General features: G+C 42.1%; 1 protein-coding gene and 1 long non-coding RNA gene across 2 annotated transcripts in view; one reads left to right on the forward strand and one right to left on the reverse strand.

The window, feature by feature from the left end:
- Nucleotides 1-16,741, reverse strand: part of CDH13 (cadherin 13) — a 1,039,261-nt gene that overhangs the window by 744,962 nt on the left and 277,558 nt on the right. The gene's annotated exons all lie outside the window — the stretch shown is intronic.
- LOC147573334 (uncharacterized) overlaps nt 15,873-16,741 on the forward strand; it is a 32,046-nt gene continuing 31,177 nt past the window's right edge. Inside the window, exon 1 of the long non-coding RNA XR_015244634.1 lies at nt 15,873-15,989. This is a non-coding gene — a long non-coding RNA (uncharacterized LOC147573334). The remainder of the gene's footprint in view (nt 15,990-16,741) is intronic.

A 16,741-nucleotide genomic window follows, 5' to 3' on the forward strand; every position in this document is an offset into this window, starting at 1 on the left:
TTCTAAGTCACGGATCCCCACAAATTTACCAAGTGCAGCTCACTGTTTGGAGCCAGGTACGGAATCTAACCACTGTTCCTATTATGTTAATTGCTGATAATTCAGCCTACCATTTCAGTCTACCAAATTATTTTTAATTCTTGAATCTGTTATCAGAAGTATCAACCAGGGGGCGCCTGGGTGGCGCAGTCGGTTAAGCGTCCGACTTCAGCCAGGTCACGATCTCGCGGTCCATGAGTTCGAGCCCCGCGTCAGGCTCTGGGCTGATGGCTCAGAGCCTGGAGCCTGTTTCCGATTCTGTGTCTCCCTCTCTCTCTGCCCCTCCCCCGTTCATGCTCTGTCTCTCTCTGTCCCAAAAATAAATAAACGTTGAAAAAAAAAAAAAAAATTTAAAAAAAAAAAAAAAAAAAAAAAAAAAAAGAAGTATCAACCAGAAAAACACGCCATCAATACATCAAATATTTCTGCTCATCATGTCTTCCTTGATGCCAGTGATAAATGTAAAGGTCTTTGCTGAGGGACAAATGCTGGGCCTGCCAACAGAAACCTTCCTCCAGCAGACATGATCCCATGTAGAACTGTATTTCAGTAAAGGTCATGCACACAATCTTGATCTCACTTGATCAGTGTTTGCATGATAGTTTTTGCTCTGCCTATAAGTGTTGTCTTGGGAAGCCCATCAATTCTTAACAACGGAGAGTTATCCTCTATTTTAATGGAGAAGTTTATGGAAAAAGTTAAGATTTTCCCTTATAGATCAGCTAGAAAGAGCCAAACCCACATGACTCTTGGAAAATGATCTCTTCAGCTCTTTAGGAATTACTGCCCAAAAAATAACATTATAAAAATGGGGCAGGCAGAACTGAATTGGGGTTGTTAAAAAAAAAAGATGTCCAGTTAGGTTAAATTTGAATTTCAGATAAATAACAAATACTTTTTTTAGTATAAGTATGTCCCAACTAGTACACGAGACATACTCATGCCAAGAAATATACTAAAAGAATTGTAGCATTATTTGCCTCCACTTATATGACCTATGCTCTTGACCACTAATCTAGAATGACTTCCTTCCTTCAACTGGTGAACCCACATGTCTGTCCTCATGCAAAGCAGCAACATCCTTCTCACTGACTGAAATGACTTATATATATATATATATATATATATAAGTAAGCACAGAATGTGGCAAGGGGCGCCTGGGTGGCTCAGTCAGTCAGTTGAGCGTTCAACTTCGGCTCAGGTCATGACCTCGCAGTCTGGGAGGTCGAGCCCCGCGTCGGGCTCTGTGCTGACAGCTCAGAGTTTGGAGCCTGCTTTGGATTCTGTGTCTCCCTCTCTCTCTCTGCCCCTGTCCCTCTCATGCTCTGTCTCTCTGTGTGTCAAAAATAAATAAACATTAAAAAAAAAAAAGAATGAATGTGGCAGCAGCCTGGACCGCGGACTCTTTATATTCAGCAGACATTGTCTGAACATCCACTCATGGCCAGACTCCACGCTAGGTGTAGAGCAGGTTAAGGACAGGCCCCTGTCCCACGGAACTTCTAAGGCACCTTAACTCCCACAACCAAAGAAACCCTTGATATTCAGTTGTCGTGTCCACATTGTTCACCAGACTGCCTGACTTCGGTTCATGCCCAGAGCATCAAGGGCTGAACGACTGAGGCATTTTGCAAGGTGGAAGGTGGAGTGCGTGTTCCAATCTTTCCCAGAGCAGATGTCTGTGTTTAGCACTGGAAAGTCGAATTCTCCACATTTACCAAAGACTACAACCATTTTTTTTCTTTTGTTTTCTTTTCTTTTGTTATTAGACATGGTTTCAAAGCAGATTATTAATATGATTTTCTAGTTACCTTCAATTACATCATGAGAAGATGCTATAGGGGGGAGTGAGATAAATGAGGCTAGGTACCCCTTCTAGCGCAGGAGGCAAGGACAACCTAAGTATAAGCGAGCCAGAAACAGGTTTCCCAGGCAGAATCACATGGATAATTACCTAATCACAAGAATCTAAGATTATTCCCCAGGGGACCTTTCAGAGGAGCAAATGAGGCCTTCTTTGTTTGGAATTCTCTTTGGTAGAGCATTCAGCCTCTTTGTTAATAGACACAGCACTGTTTTCTGAGAACCAGCAAGACTTGTATCTGGGGGGAACGACAAAGCCAGAGGCCTAATATTATAGGCTTCAGGTAAAGGCAAGCTTTAAGCCACAGAATTTTAATCTAATTTGGGAACAGGAGTGATTTATGTCCTCCCTGATAGGTCATCATTTCCTGAAAAGGAAATGGAAGTGGGGGGGGGGGTGTTTTATCCTCACTGCCCTTCTTACCTAGGGTGAATTTGGACATTGATTTATGTAGGCATCTCCAAAGCTCCATAGCATTAATTTTAAGTGCTCAATTGAAAATGATATATTTGATGGCATAACTGCTCAGAATCCTAAGAACACAGTTACATGTTTATTAAAGGATAATTACAAACTCCTACCCGCAAAGAGAGTAGTTGGGGAGCTCTTTGTGAAACTATGGCTCTGAAGAGGTTCCTAATTTTAATAAATTATTTGTTAAAAAGTACATACATCGGATGCATGAGAAGGAAATCTGTATCTGTGACATCCCCTGTACCAGCTATAGAGCCACTTCAAAATGGAAAACACCCAAATGTGACTCATATTTAACACACCTGTGTTTAATACAATGCATATAAAGTGCTCACAAAGTGCCTGGCATGTGTTAAATGTTAGCTATCGAGCTATTACAGTATTTAAAAAGATAGGGTGCCAGCCAGACACAAAAGACAGAATGCTGTATGACTACATTTACATCAAGTTCCGAACAGGCAAACTAATCCATACTGTTGACAGTCAGAAGACTGTTAGCCTTCTGGAACAGTGGCTGGGAGGGCACAGGGGCTTCCAGGGGCTGGCCCTGCTATTCCTCTGGGTTCTGGTTACATGTGTGTGTTCTGTTTGTAAACACTCATCTAGCTGCAGATTTGTGACTTCTACACTTTATGTATACTTCAGGAAAATGGTTGGAAACATAGCGTCAACCTGATTCAAATTATAACATAAACATTTCTTGAAGGTGATCCAATAATTGTAAAAATACACATGATGGTTCCAAAAATGCATAATGAACACCATCCATACCACTAAAGCTCAGAAATCTCTGAGAGAGCAAGTGCCTTGCAAGCACTGATCAAACATGATGCTATCTATTTTGGTAATATTTAACCCAGACCAATATTGTGAGAGAACTCTTTGCATTCCAATGTCAGAAAAATAGAGGCTTTAGGGGCACCTGGGTGGTTCAGTCCATTAAGAGTCCGACTCTTGGTTTTGGCTCAGATCATGATCTCATGGTTCGTGGGTTTGAGCCCCATATCAGGCTCTGCGCTGACAGCATGGAGCCTGCTTGGGATTCTCTCTCTCCCTCTCTCTCTCTCTCTCTGCCCCTCCCCTACTCACACTATATCTCTCTCTCAAAATAAATAAATAAAACTTTAAAAACAAAAATCAAATAAATGAAAAACATAGAGAGGCTTGATTAATAAATAGAAGAGTGGACACAAGAGAAGAAGACAAAGGGGATGCCTGGGTGGCTCAGTCGGTTAAACGTCCAACTTCAGCTCAGGTCATGATCTCATGGTCTGTGAGTTTGAGCCCCACATCCGGCTCAGTGCTGACAGCTCAGAGCCTGGAGCCTGCTTTGGATTCTGTGTCCCACTCTCTCTCTGCCCCACCCCTGCTTGTGCTCTGTCTCTGTCTTTCAAAAATGAATAAACATAAAAAGTTAAAAAAAAAAAAAAGAGAAGACAAAGGGTTTCAGTTAGTCTGAGTAACACAGTGTTCATCCCAATCATCAACCATTCCAGTGATTTCCAAGTAAATGTCAGATATAATAAAAAGTGTAAGCTCTTTATAAATCTTCCATTACTTCAGGATTTAAAAAATAATAAAGGAGTTCGACCATTCAAATCTGTGAATTACTGAAACCTGAGGAGTTTTTAAAGGACCTATAAAACTCTCCTCTTGGACAGTTTTTATTTATGTAGGAAACACCTAATTCTCAAGACAAGGTATTATGATGAATGCAAATGAAAATAACAATATTCCATGTTGACAGTTTCCAGAGCTGGTGAGGTTGTGGGGACAAGAACACTTTTAAACGCTCTCAGTGGCAGGATGAATTGGTAAGACCTTTGGGAAGGCAATTTGGTAGTATCTGTCAAAATTTTAAATGAGCCCATCTTCAATGCAGTGATACCATTTCTAGAATTCATTCCTACATTCAATGGGTCTGTGTGAAGACGTCATTTTTGCAACACTTATAAGAGTGAAAAACTAGATGCAACCTCGATGCCCATCGGTTAGGGAAGTGGCCACTCATCAAACCATCAAAAACCTTAGGCAGATCTCCCTCCCTCCCACCTCGCCCCCCTCCCTGACATACACACAAGAGAAAATGGGAAAATGGCAGACCAGTACTAACAGTATAAATGGTATGATCACATGGAAAAAATATTTTTGTATCTGCTTGTATACAGCTTGATAAACATCTAGAAGGAAACATACCAAATTACTTATAGTGGTTACCCCTTTTCTGGTACAATGGAAGTGACAGAGTAGAAACTTTCAGGTTTTAATTTTTTCACTTCCTTACTATTTTTTTTTCAAAGAGCATATACAGCATTTATAATTACAGAAACTAAGACACCTAGAAAGAGGGAAAATGAAAGAATAATTTTGGTTTGAAAAGAAACAAAATCTATGTAGTGCTGGCACCTATCTTTAGAAATAAGCAGAGTCGGAGAAGCTCTGAATTGTCCTGTCCTGATGAGGGGTAAACTAAGTAGAAAAGCAACACAACATTGAAACTAAGGGTGTAGTTTTGAAAGCATCTACCCTGTCTCTGTGGGGACTGCCAACAGCCCCTTGCTTTGTGATTTAGCTCATCCCTTCATCTTCCTCCTTTGGCTTTCTTTGGAAGCTACCGCCACACCATAGTTGTGGTCCTAGGCAACCATAATTCCTGTGAGCACCCGATAAGACACGTTTGCATTTCTCCCAGGTCTCTGCTTTCTTGGCTCTTATCAGCTTCTCTGGGACCATGCTCCCAGATCTTGGGGTCCCTGTGAGTTCCAAGGATATACTAAGCCAGCAGCCCACACCTTCCCATTCTTTCCCATAGAGCTTCTTTGGTGCATTGATAAGCTGCCTGGTGTTGCTACAGGGTTCCCATATTCCTGTCTTCTTTTACAGAAAATTCCATGAGAGCTGGCCACACCCCAGCCTTCCACCCATTTGCTCCAGAGACTCTCCTAACCACACCCCTAAATAAAACTGCTTATTCCTTCCTTTGCACCTTCCACTGTTCTCCAGGCCACCTCTGTCACTTTACTCTGAGCACTGCATTTTACACTGTCTATGCTGTGGAAGAAATCCATTATCTACACCCAGATTGAATCTTGGTTCTACCATTTACTAACCATGATTTTATTTCTTTCCATCTACAAAATGCTATCAATTTTAGGACTAACCTCAAAGGGCTGCTGCAAGGATTAAATTAATAATCCTTAGTGGCACAATAAAATTGCTTAGTGCCCCTGTATGTATTAAGGATGGATAAATGTAAATGGTTGTTAGAACCACATGCCTCCATAACTAGATTATGAGCTTATCAGCAATTTTATCTCACAGCCCCCATATGTACAAACAATAACCACTCTTTTGAAAGGGCTCAAACGTTGTTTATGAAGAATCAATTAGTTCTCTTGATGTTCAGTGACTCATTATTGCATACAGAAATGTAAAGAAACGTCATTAGCACTGATCCCTCATTCATTGGTCTCTGTTGTGTGCTAGAGAGTGTGTCTGTGCTGAGAACTGAATGGTGAGTAACCGAGGCACGGTCTCTTCTATATTATCACTCAGAGTTTAGACAGGAACCAGAGACATAACCAGGAAGTTGAAGTACAGTATGGTAAGAGATTTGATGGGGAAAATATCAGGCCTAGGAGGGAAAACACTAAGGGATAAATTCTAAGCTGAAATTTAAAATATAAATGGTAATTTCCCAGAGAAAGAAGAAGGAAAAATTAGTGGAAGAGGGAAGACCATATTTGAAGACTCCTTACCTGTTTTTGGTCATCTGAACACCCAAATCTTGACTGTTAGGCAGGCAGTGTCTACTCATATGAGGAATCCTTATATGATTTCAACTCAGAGGCTTTATGAAGATGGTAGAACATTGGCTGAAAATAGTTCAAGTTATACTTTCTGTGGAAGACTGAATTTCCCCAAAAGTGCTGCCACCATATATCGCATCTATAATGCTCTTCATATAACGTGAATTACAGTGACATGCCTCTTGTCTTTGCATCCCCTTGAACCTCAGTGGAACTTTTCACTGCCCCAACCACTGTAAAATATGGTACTTCCATCTACCTTGCTCTTGAGATGCTCCCTGTTGGCACCAGCCACCATACTATAAGGAAGCCCATGCAGCCACATGTGGGCGTTCTGGCCAAGAGCCAGCATCAACCAACCCCCAGACACATTAAGGAACAAATCTTAAATGACTCAAGCTTCTGGTTGCTGAGTGACTCCAGCCTCCAAGCTGCTGCAGCTGACACGGTGAAAAACAGAGATGAACAGTCCCCATCGACCCTCCCAAATTGCATATTCATGAGTAAAATAAATGAGTGTTATTGCTTTAAGCCACTACATTGGTAGTTGTTTGCTATACAAGTATAACTAGACACTGGTATAAAAGCATAGCAGAGTACATCGTAGTCATTAGTAGATGGGTGACAACCCTTCACCAACAAAGCTAAGATGAGAACTCAGGTTTGGTTGGAGTCGTCCTGCCCATCCCTCAGATTTCAGAGAGGTCGAATTGACTATAGCTACAAATATGGAGAGCAGCAGAGTTGGAATTCTTACCTAGCTTAGTCTCCAAAACTCATGTGCCTAAAGAGCTAAGAGATTTGGCCTCCATCTAGTGATCTAGTGATTGTTGCCTTCACTAGTAACCTAGACTTCTGCAGAAAGAGTCAAGCCCAAAGCCAAGGATAAGCTTTATGGTACAGGGAAGAATGTGGGGACATCATTTCTAAGAATAGTGTTGAGAACCAAAGTGCAAGTCAGAACAGGCTGAGAGTGGTTTGGGGCAAGTTTTATTATCCAAATAACTGTTCCCAATAAGGACCCCTAAAGTTAGTAGGAAGTGGGGTGTGAAAACAGTTTAATACCTTTAAAGGCATCCTGAAAGGGTCAGAAAACTATGGTTCGCTGGCCAAATCTGACCCACAGGCTTTCTATAAAAAAGAAAGGTTTATTGGCACACAGCCACACCCACTCATTTACATATTGTCCATGGCTGTGTTTGTACTACAATGGCATGGAGTTGAAGAGTTGCACCACAGACCATATGGCCTTCAAAGCCTCTAATATTTATTATCCAACCCTTCAAAGAAAAAGTTAGCAACCCCTGTCACAGTGGAATGTATCTATTTACCCAAGATAAAGTTGCACAGTCTAATTAAAATGTCTTTTCATTTATTTATTTATTTTTTTATTGTTGTCTGGAATTCTACCAACTCTCCTGCTGGTTATCCTGTGTCGATCAGAGGCTCTGGTTGGCAGTTCTGCAAGTCTTTGTTGAATTTTTTAAAATGAGAAAACTCATTATTACCTAACAAAAGGAGTTTGTAGACAGAATGTTCCAACAGATGGATTCCAGGGAGAAAACAGGGGAAAAAAAAAAAAAAAAAAGTAAGACAAGTCCTTGGTGGTAAAGAGCTTGGAGACAATCAATCTGGAAATTACAGGATTGAAGTGACAGGCAGAGAGATACCAAGGACAGACATTGGTTTGTCTCATGTAGAGGTTATAGACTCAAGGCCTGTGGGCCATATCTGGCTCGTTGACATGTTTTGTTTCCCTTAATATACAGCCAATATTTAAATATACTGTGTACTTGTTGGCAGGCAGTTAAGGCTAGCTGGCCCAACACCCATTCCTAACTCCCTTCTGCCTGGCCTGGCTTCCACGACAGCTGAGGGGGTAAATACTTTCCGAGCCTAGGGTGCAGGTAGGGTGACCACCTGATCTGTCCTCGTCAGTGAGACTTAGGCAGAACTCTGTCAGGCATTTCCATGGCCAGTGTCGGCTTGCCTGATTAAAGAGTGACACTGCCTTTTTTCCTTCTTCCTACCTTGAACACACACCATGCACGGTTTATTTCCAGCTCTCACTGATAAATGGGTGCATCAAGCAACAATGGGTCTACACTCCCATCTGGCAATTATTTGCAGGAACAGGGAGCAAATGCTCCCCTTTAAACACCGGCTGTGGGTACTGGGTGGTCACAGTTGCACTGGGCCTTTTTAAAAATTTTATGTTAGCTCTTCTCTCTTTGATAAGGAGCTCAGGAGCTGTTGGGTATTACTGAGAGCAGACAGAAGCAGCACCCAGGAGGATCAGGGTCTCTGGTGAGCTCTGCCCTCCCTCATCCTCTCGACAAGGGGAATCATACAGCACCCGTCTGCACTTCATGGTGAAGAAAGCTAGGATCTCTTAAGATGATTAAAGAATGAAAAATAGAGACTGCACAATCCACCCACTTGAGCAATCAGAGTATTATTCTTACATGGTGCTAAAGTCTCCTGGGAACTGTTTTTTAAGTAAAAAAAAAAAAAGAAATATCTCTTTTTTTTCAGACATGTATCAATGAGTGTCTCCAAAGTGCTTTAAAAACAAAAATTACCAGCTTTAACGAGGGGGTAATAACAGCACTAAGAACATCTGAGACAGTTCGTCCCTAATAAAATTCTAAATGTTAGCTAGTTCCATTACTCAAAGCTTTCACTCGGCACACACATTATTTATTATATCATTATGCATTCTGCAAAGCACTGGCCACGGTGACTTAAAAGAGGTGGTGCTATTGTACAGGAAACCTCACATTCCATATTGATAACGGTAACTCACCCGCTTTCCCGGTGTTCTCCGGGTTTATGTTAAAAGCTCTAAAAGTAGGCAGATGGCGGCTTTTCTTAAGGTGCTGGAATAACCTCAGGACCCCATTGACAACACAGGATCGGACGTAGTGGCTCCAACTACTGAAGTGGTATTGCAGAAGTGAAAATCACAGCGAAATGCACAGCAGCTGAGAAAAAGCCAACATACTACCACCACCGCGGCTGCCACCTGAATAAACACTGTTTTGATCGTTCCCCCCTGGAACCACTCAATTGCTAGATGGATTGTATCCTAATTCTAAACTTGTTTTGTCTTTTTTTTACTTATTTATTTATTTGAGAGGCAGAGAGAGAGAGAGAGAAAGAGAGAGAGAGAACATGAGCCAGGGAGTGGCAGAGGGACAGGAAGACACAGAATCCAAAGCAGGCTCCAGGCTCAGAGCTGTCAGCACAGAACCCAACGCGGAGCTTGAACTCACAAACCATGACATCATGCCCTGGGCCGAAGTTGGATGCTTAACTGACTGAGCCATCCAGGTGCCCTAACTTGTTTTTGTTTTTAAATAATGGTGACTTTGATACACTGGGTGGAGGGGATGGTGTGGGGTTTTACGTTGTTTCGGAACGAAGGAGTCAGCAACTCTGCATTTTGTCCTAAAGCAACCATGTAGAAGGTAAGTCCTTCATCATTACCTTCTGTTTCGCTAAACGTGATCATCATCTTACAGAAACATTGTAGATAACTAGTTTCCCTAGGAAATGACTTATTTAGCCCTCCATCAACTTTGGTTCAATATAAGAATCTCTGATTCATGATTTATTTACCTATTAACAGTTCTTAGAAGTTCTGAGAAGCCAGCTGCCAGATACCTCAAGTCTATGGAACAAAAACCACTGCCTTTGGGGCCCAGATTAAGGGACTCTGATCACTTGCAAGGAAGAATGGTTGGAACTGCAGAACTACAATTCCAGTCTCCAACCCGTGATTTTTCTCTTGATCTTTAATTACAACAAATCATTTCCAATGCAATTAATAAAGACTGCTGTCTATGTCACAGAAGCAACAGAGAAGCAAAGTAAAAGGGGGGTGGAAGCCCAAATATTTATTAAGCACCTACCCTCTCCATGCTCCAGGCTTTTTCCCCAGAGTTCCCCATATGTTTATCTCAATAAATCACCGTGGCTAGTGTGATAAGTAGGTCTCTAAAACTTGGAAACTGAGTCTCAAGGGAGCACGTGAATCTGTGGTGTGTGTGATGTCCCATTAGATCACATAGACTCAAGGGACATGCCAGGGTGGGACTCCACTCTATGACACGCAGGAGAGTTGGGTTTTGCCGGAAAGCTTCCAGAGAGAGACTTAGCTCTTCAGTGTTCTTGTCCAGCTTCATCCCTTTATAAAGTGTCAAGAACAACAGCAACAGCAACTACAGTCATGGACTGAACCCTTACTGTAAATCAGACATGATCTGAAGTGTGCTGCATATGCCAGTCTTTACACCAACTTTATCCACCTGCCGATTCATTCACGCATGTAACAAATGTTCATTAGCTCCCACCTTGGGCCAGACACTGAGGAGCATGGGGGATGCTCACGGGACAGACATTATTATCCTCTTTTTACATATAAGGAAACAAAAGCTCATAAAGATAAACTCCAAATTATAGAGTGTGGCACAAACTGACTAGTGATTCACCAAAGAGATGTTTTCAGGCACATGGCTGGACAAACTTTCCAGCCTCTCTTAGGTGAGGTCCCTCTGCACAGGAGTGGTGTTCCCTGCTACCAGGTCTGAATCATAAAACATTTCATGGGCAGTTCTCTTGAGAGCAAGAAATAAACTTCTAGTGGGGCGCCTGGGTGGCTCAGTCCGTTGAGCGTCCGACTTCAGCTCAGGTCACGATCTCGCGATCTCGCGGTCTGTGAGTTCGAGCCCCGCGTCAGGCTCTGGGCTGACGGCTCAGAGCCTGGAGCCTGCTTCCGATTCTGTGTCTCCCTCTCTCTCTGCTCCTCCCCCGTTCATGCTCTGTCTCTCTGTCTCAAAAATAAATAAACGATAAAAAAAAATTTTTTTTAATAAAAAAAAAGAAATAAACTTCTAGTCAGTAAGCTGCTGGGTTTTGGAGGCTTATCTGTTATAGCAGCATGCATTATCTAATACATACAGTTAGCAGAGGGTAAGGCCCGGAATTCGATCCAAACCTGTATGATCTGGGGCTTGTGTTCTAGGATTGGTGGGGACATTGCCCACCTTTGCTTGTCTGCAAGTTGTATATGCTGATCTGAGTTCCACTTCTGGATGGTGAAATGCTTTTCTCATTTCCTCTTCTGTAATGAAGGGCAGAGACTTGAATTCCATTTTCATGTGCCTTCCTTGCCTGCCTGTCCTAGTTCCTTATATGACATAGTTGTCTAGCCAGATAAAATTTAGCTTGCCAGTGGGCTCTGTAAAGTGTGAGGTGGAAAAGCAATGGAGGCAGGGCACCTGGGTGGCTCAGTTGGTTAAGCGTCCGACTCTTGATTTTGGCCCAGTTCATGATCTTGCACTTTGTGGACTTGAGCCCTATGTTGGGCTCTGCACTGACAGTGTGGAGCCTGCTTGTAATTCTCTCTCTCCATCTCTCTCTGCCCCTGACTGGCTCTCTCTTTCTCCCTGTCAAAATATATAAACAAATTTCTAAAAAGAAATGGAGAAAATCAAAAGATCAAGATTGACAAACTTTTAGCTAGACTGGCCAAGAAAAAAAAAGGTGGTGGGAGGAGAAGACACAGATCACCAAAGTAATACATAAATGCAGAAAAAGCATTTGATAAAATCCAAACATTAATTCATGATAAAAACTCTCAATAAACTTGCAGTAGAAAAGGAACTTCCTTAACATGATAAAGTACATATATAAAAAACCCTGAATCTATCATCATACTTAATGGTATGAATGCTTTCCCTCACTACTCTCACAGAGCCGTAGTCCATCTGAATGACAAATTGACTCTGTCCTGGTGCATGAGGTGACATCTGACCTTGAACCAGGCCAGTACCATCAGTTTATTTGGTCTCCTTTAGCCATGGAGCTGATTCATGCAGATACACATGACCCATGTTGATAAAAGTGAATTTTATTCTGGGGGGGAATAGATCCTCTCTCCCTTGCAAAGGCTGTGGAGATAGAGCTTGGGCCTGGAAATACAGGAAGCTATTTTGACTGTCAAAACAAAACAAATCAAAACAAACACACACACAAACAAACAATCCCCCCCCCCAAAAAAAAAGTGAAGAGAATGGAACCAACGTAGAAGAAAGCCAAGCAGAGAGATGAAGAGAAGAGAAAGTCCTAGTGATAGGCGGTATGTGAATGTAAATGCCCAGCCAGTCTGGAGGCCAGGACTGTTCATAGACTTCTTACATACACAAACCACAACACACCCTTTTGCCTTGACCAATTTTAATTGAGTTTCTGGCATTTACAATGGAAAAAGTCCTGAGTAACACAGGGGTTGTGAACCAATCCAGCTGTCATTCTTCCTTGATTTTGACATTAGCCTCTGAAGGATCTCACTATTATCCTCATAGAATTTACAGAGTCCTTTTATAACCGCCCCACCCCCCTACCTTTGAATCTAAGTCCTAATAGAACCGGGCTATTTACATTTTGTTTTCTAGTGTACCCCCAGTGCCCAGCACACAGTAGGTATTCAGTCAATATTTTCCAAATGAATAGAAATTTATGGATGGAGAGATGGATGGAGAAATGGTGACCAATGGATAGATCTGTTCAGAGTTTTACTAAGATTTAAGTTCATCTTCATGGTCTTTGATTTCCAGAACTTACAGTCTCTTTCAAAAATGTTGGCCTTGCGCATCTCTTATCCACTCACGTGTCTCTTCTCCATGATGCCTCAAAAATTACAGAAATTGTTGCTGAGATTGTAATCACAATGTTCTCAGTGTCCTCTGTGAGAGATAATTCATCTAGTCCTGTAGATGTGAACTCGCTTAAATCAATAGGATGCACTTTTATCATTTCTCGACTATCTTGGACTCCAATTTTCTCCTATTTATATTTTTCAACCCTTTTATGAGGTGATGATTATTTTCTTTGGTCATAAAAATGGAGGTAACCTGAGCCTGAGTGGTTCTGAGTTTACTCTGTCATCTTTTACCAGGGAACCGTCTGCTGGACAGCAGGTCTGCACACAATTGCCTGGACAAACCTATTTCTACTGTCTTTGGCTTATTTGAAGCTTACAGTTGTCAAGAGGTTTTAGGCACCTATGCAGTTATGATGGGTCGTGCTCCTCATATACACCTCAGTTTATTTTATATGCTGTCTTTTAAACCAAGTTTATTAAAGAAGTCCGTATTTTGTCACCACATACCTCTGGGGATATATGTTCTCTCTCTTTCTCCTTTCTCAATGATCTTTCAGGGTTTTGCAATTCTATAATCAGAATTTCCCTTTGAAGAACGATTGTTTCTTCTGTTGCTGTGCTGTGTTGGTGTATCCAGTTGTTAAAAATGTCTACTTTTTTCTCTGCATTTGAGCTCAAATATTCTTTCCCCCAAACCGGACACCTGTCTGGCTTAAGCCTATATGCCCTTCTGGGGGACTTACTACCATGAGACCAGCATGGTCATATTCTTCCATGGACCCATTGACCCCATGGTATCGTCTAGCCCCCCTACAGTTAATGTGGCCTGTTCCTCCCTCCCATTTGTGAGTCTTCCATTTACCTTCTCTGATGACACCAGACATTCAGCCTTCCTTCCTCACTGACCCCACTCCCCATAAGTTACTGTTGTTCCGTCATATTGGTTTGGAGACAAAGGCCCCGCGCTCTCATCTGCCCCCTCATATTTCTCAGTAATCACCTTTACAGTGAGTGGCCGTGTGAGTGCATATGGGAGCTTTCCAGTTCTTCAGTCTTTGAATATTTCAACATATTTCAGTCTGCTACATGTTAATCAGAACTATGGCAAATACAATTTTGTCTAAGAAAAACCCAAATGTGTCACATAAGAATGCAGAGATATAAATTCTATATATTTTGCAACCATCTTCCACTGGGGGAAGATTCTCTAAGCCTCCTGCCTTCTTAATTCATAAATAAAATTAAGAGATATGACAATCACATATTTCAACAAGTGTAAAAATGCTGACAACATCACTAAATATGCTACCAGGCTTTGTGTGTGTGTATCTATCATGGTGTTTTCAGAGTCTTCCTTTTATTTGAATTATTTGTACCCGAATCTCTCACCGACTATACTGAGCTCCTTGGAGCCCATGGATTAATTTCTTTCTGCATTCCCTAATGTTCTGCATTCCCTAATGTTCTGCATTCTCGAATGTGGTCATGTATGTGGAAGATAATGAATACATGTTTATCCCATGGAGCTGAACTTTGAACTCTACATAAAATCATAAGAGCATAAAAAGGAATACACCGTCTGGAGGCATTTAAATGTTGTCATCTACATAGAAACGTCTGATGTATTAAATGCGAATGACTTTAAAGTACTAATTAAAACAGTCAAAAAGGCTTCTGCTCAGAAATGTTTTGAGCATGTCCCTTGAAGCCCAGACTGTGTTTCCTTCATCTTATCATTCAGATGGGTCTTCCGGTAGTTAATTGGCATTCAAGAGGCCGTGATATATCAGTTCCCCTCTGATGATCTCCTATGCTAAAAAATGGAGAGCAGTGAAACGTGCCCATTTTTTAGAGTGTGTCTATCAGAAGGTACCTTAAAGTGGCTCATAAGAACTGAATGATCCAAGGGTAGAATCAACTTGACAAGGAGCTGTACAACCACCCCATCTGGGACAGACAAGCATCCAAACTCACATGACTACCTTCTGCAGAAGTGTCACCTTGGAGCAGGTGTCATCCCAGCACATAGCTCTTGCATCCACCTGAACAGGCCCTGCCATTTAGGAGGGTGTTTTAAATGCTGTGCACCCTCTGTCCCCAGTGTCGACCTGGCAGCTCTAAGATTTTTCACTGCTGACTGCAGCTCCCCGCGGGTCCCTGTATTTCAGCAGAGAGTAAAATGATCCCTGTATATCACTTTGATAAGTTTGTAAAGCACTCTGCCATCTTTGAGCAGGAAGCTGCTCAAGAAAGATACCTTCGTTACAGTTTACAAAACCATTTCCAAAATGTGCTGCTTCGGCCCTCAGACGCAATTCAGAAATAGAAGCCTGTAAAACTTATCCAGAGAACCATTGTCAAAAGAGACATTCGCCCCCACCCCGCACCCTATAACTGGAGGCCACGCTTTAGTGTGTTACATTAGACTAGTCCGATATTAAATCTATATCCTAAGACTATCTTAATTGGCCATAAAAAGGACAATTGAAAACACAGGATTTGATCACTGCACATACAACGCTCGTGCAATAACCACCAAATTAAGCCATTTTGCAGGAAGCATCCAGGCCTGAGTTCTATTTAAGCTGTCTCAGAGTTACATTTCATCATCCAGTTTCAAGAAGGCAACAGGGTATTAAGTCGATTAGGATTCAGTGAAAGTTTAGACCATTGCACACTGTGCAAATTTAACATTTGCTTCCATCCAGCATTCTTGATAAGGGAAGGAGAGAAAGACATTTTACACATTTTCTGAGGATTAAAGTCGGACTTGCCCACTGCTCACGGTGACACCTTTTGGTGTCACTGGATTTAACGATGTTATAAATAATGAGTTAAACAAATTTGGAGAGTCTGATTAATGAACTAGGGGACCATTTTGTAATAGAGAACACTGATGTCTAAATGGAGCGTGTAACTTCCACATTCTCTGCTCTCACAAGTCATAGATTCCAGGACAGCAGAGCCCCATCCCCCTCTGCACACTCAGAAGCAAAATTCACTTCCGCCAGGACCAGTTCTGAGCAAGCTTCGGGACGGGAGCCTTGCCTTCAAAACTCATTACAACTTCCATTTCTTTGCTGTTCCTTTTGGAAATATTTTCATGGGTTGAAGAAGTCAGACTTGCTAACCCCTGGTAAGTGCCTGGGTCTGTTTAGACAGAACAGTACTGGCAGGAATCATGGTTAAGACACTTGCAGGCAACTGAGTTGAAAAAAAAAAGGGGGGGGGGCCAATTTTGCTATTGACTAGTTGTGCAGCAAGGGACAATTTGCTTAAGATTGCTGGATCTCAGGCTCCTCCTCTCCCAAAGACATTGTTGTGAAGGCTACGTGGCTTAAGGTATTACATGGGGCACACCGTTCTGAACACATCTTATGCATTATTATCATTACTAATAAGTGGGCCATGGTGGGGGACCGCACGGGTGGTGGTGTAAGTTGTACCAGGCAGAAGCCTGCTCTGGAATCTAATCTCGACCCTAGCAAGAACCTTGCCTAGCAAGACCCTAGCAAGAAAAGAGGCAGCGGCTAAATTCTGACTTTGTAGTTCCTGTAACCCTTCCCTGGCATTCCACTCCTATCCTTGTCCTGACCATATCACTACTCTTTTTTATTTTTATTTTCTTTTTATTTTTTTTAAAAAAATTTTTTTCAACGTTTTTTATTTATTTTTGGGACAGAGAGACACAGAGCATGAACGGGCGAGGGGCAGAGAGAGAGGGAGACACAGAATCGGAAACAGGCTCCAGGCTCTGAGCAGCCAGCCCAGAGCCCGACGCGGGGCTCGAACTCACGGACCGCGAGATCGTGACCTGGCTGAAGTCAGACGCTTAACCGACTGCACCACCCAGGCGCCCCTTTTATTTTCTTTTTAAAGGCATAATTC

Source organism: Puma concolor, chromosome E2 (genome assembly GCF_028749965.1).
Source record: "Puma concolor isolate L17-30 chromosome E2, mPumCon1.1.hap2, whole genome shotgun sequence".
Lineage (NCBI taxonomy): Eukaryota > Metazoa > Chordata > Mammalia > Carnivora > Felidae > Puma > Puma concolor.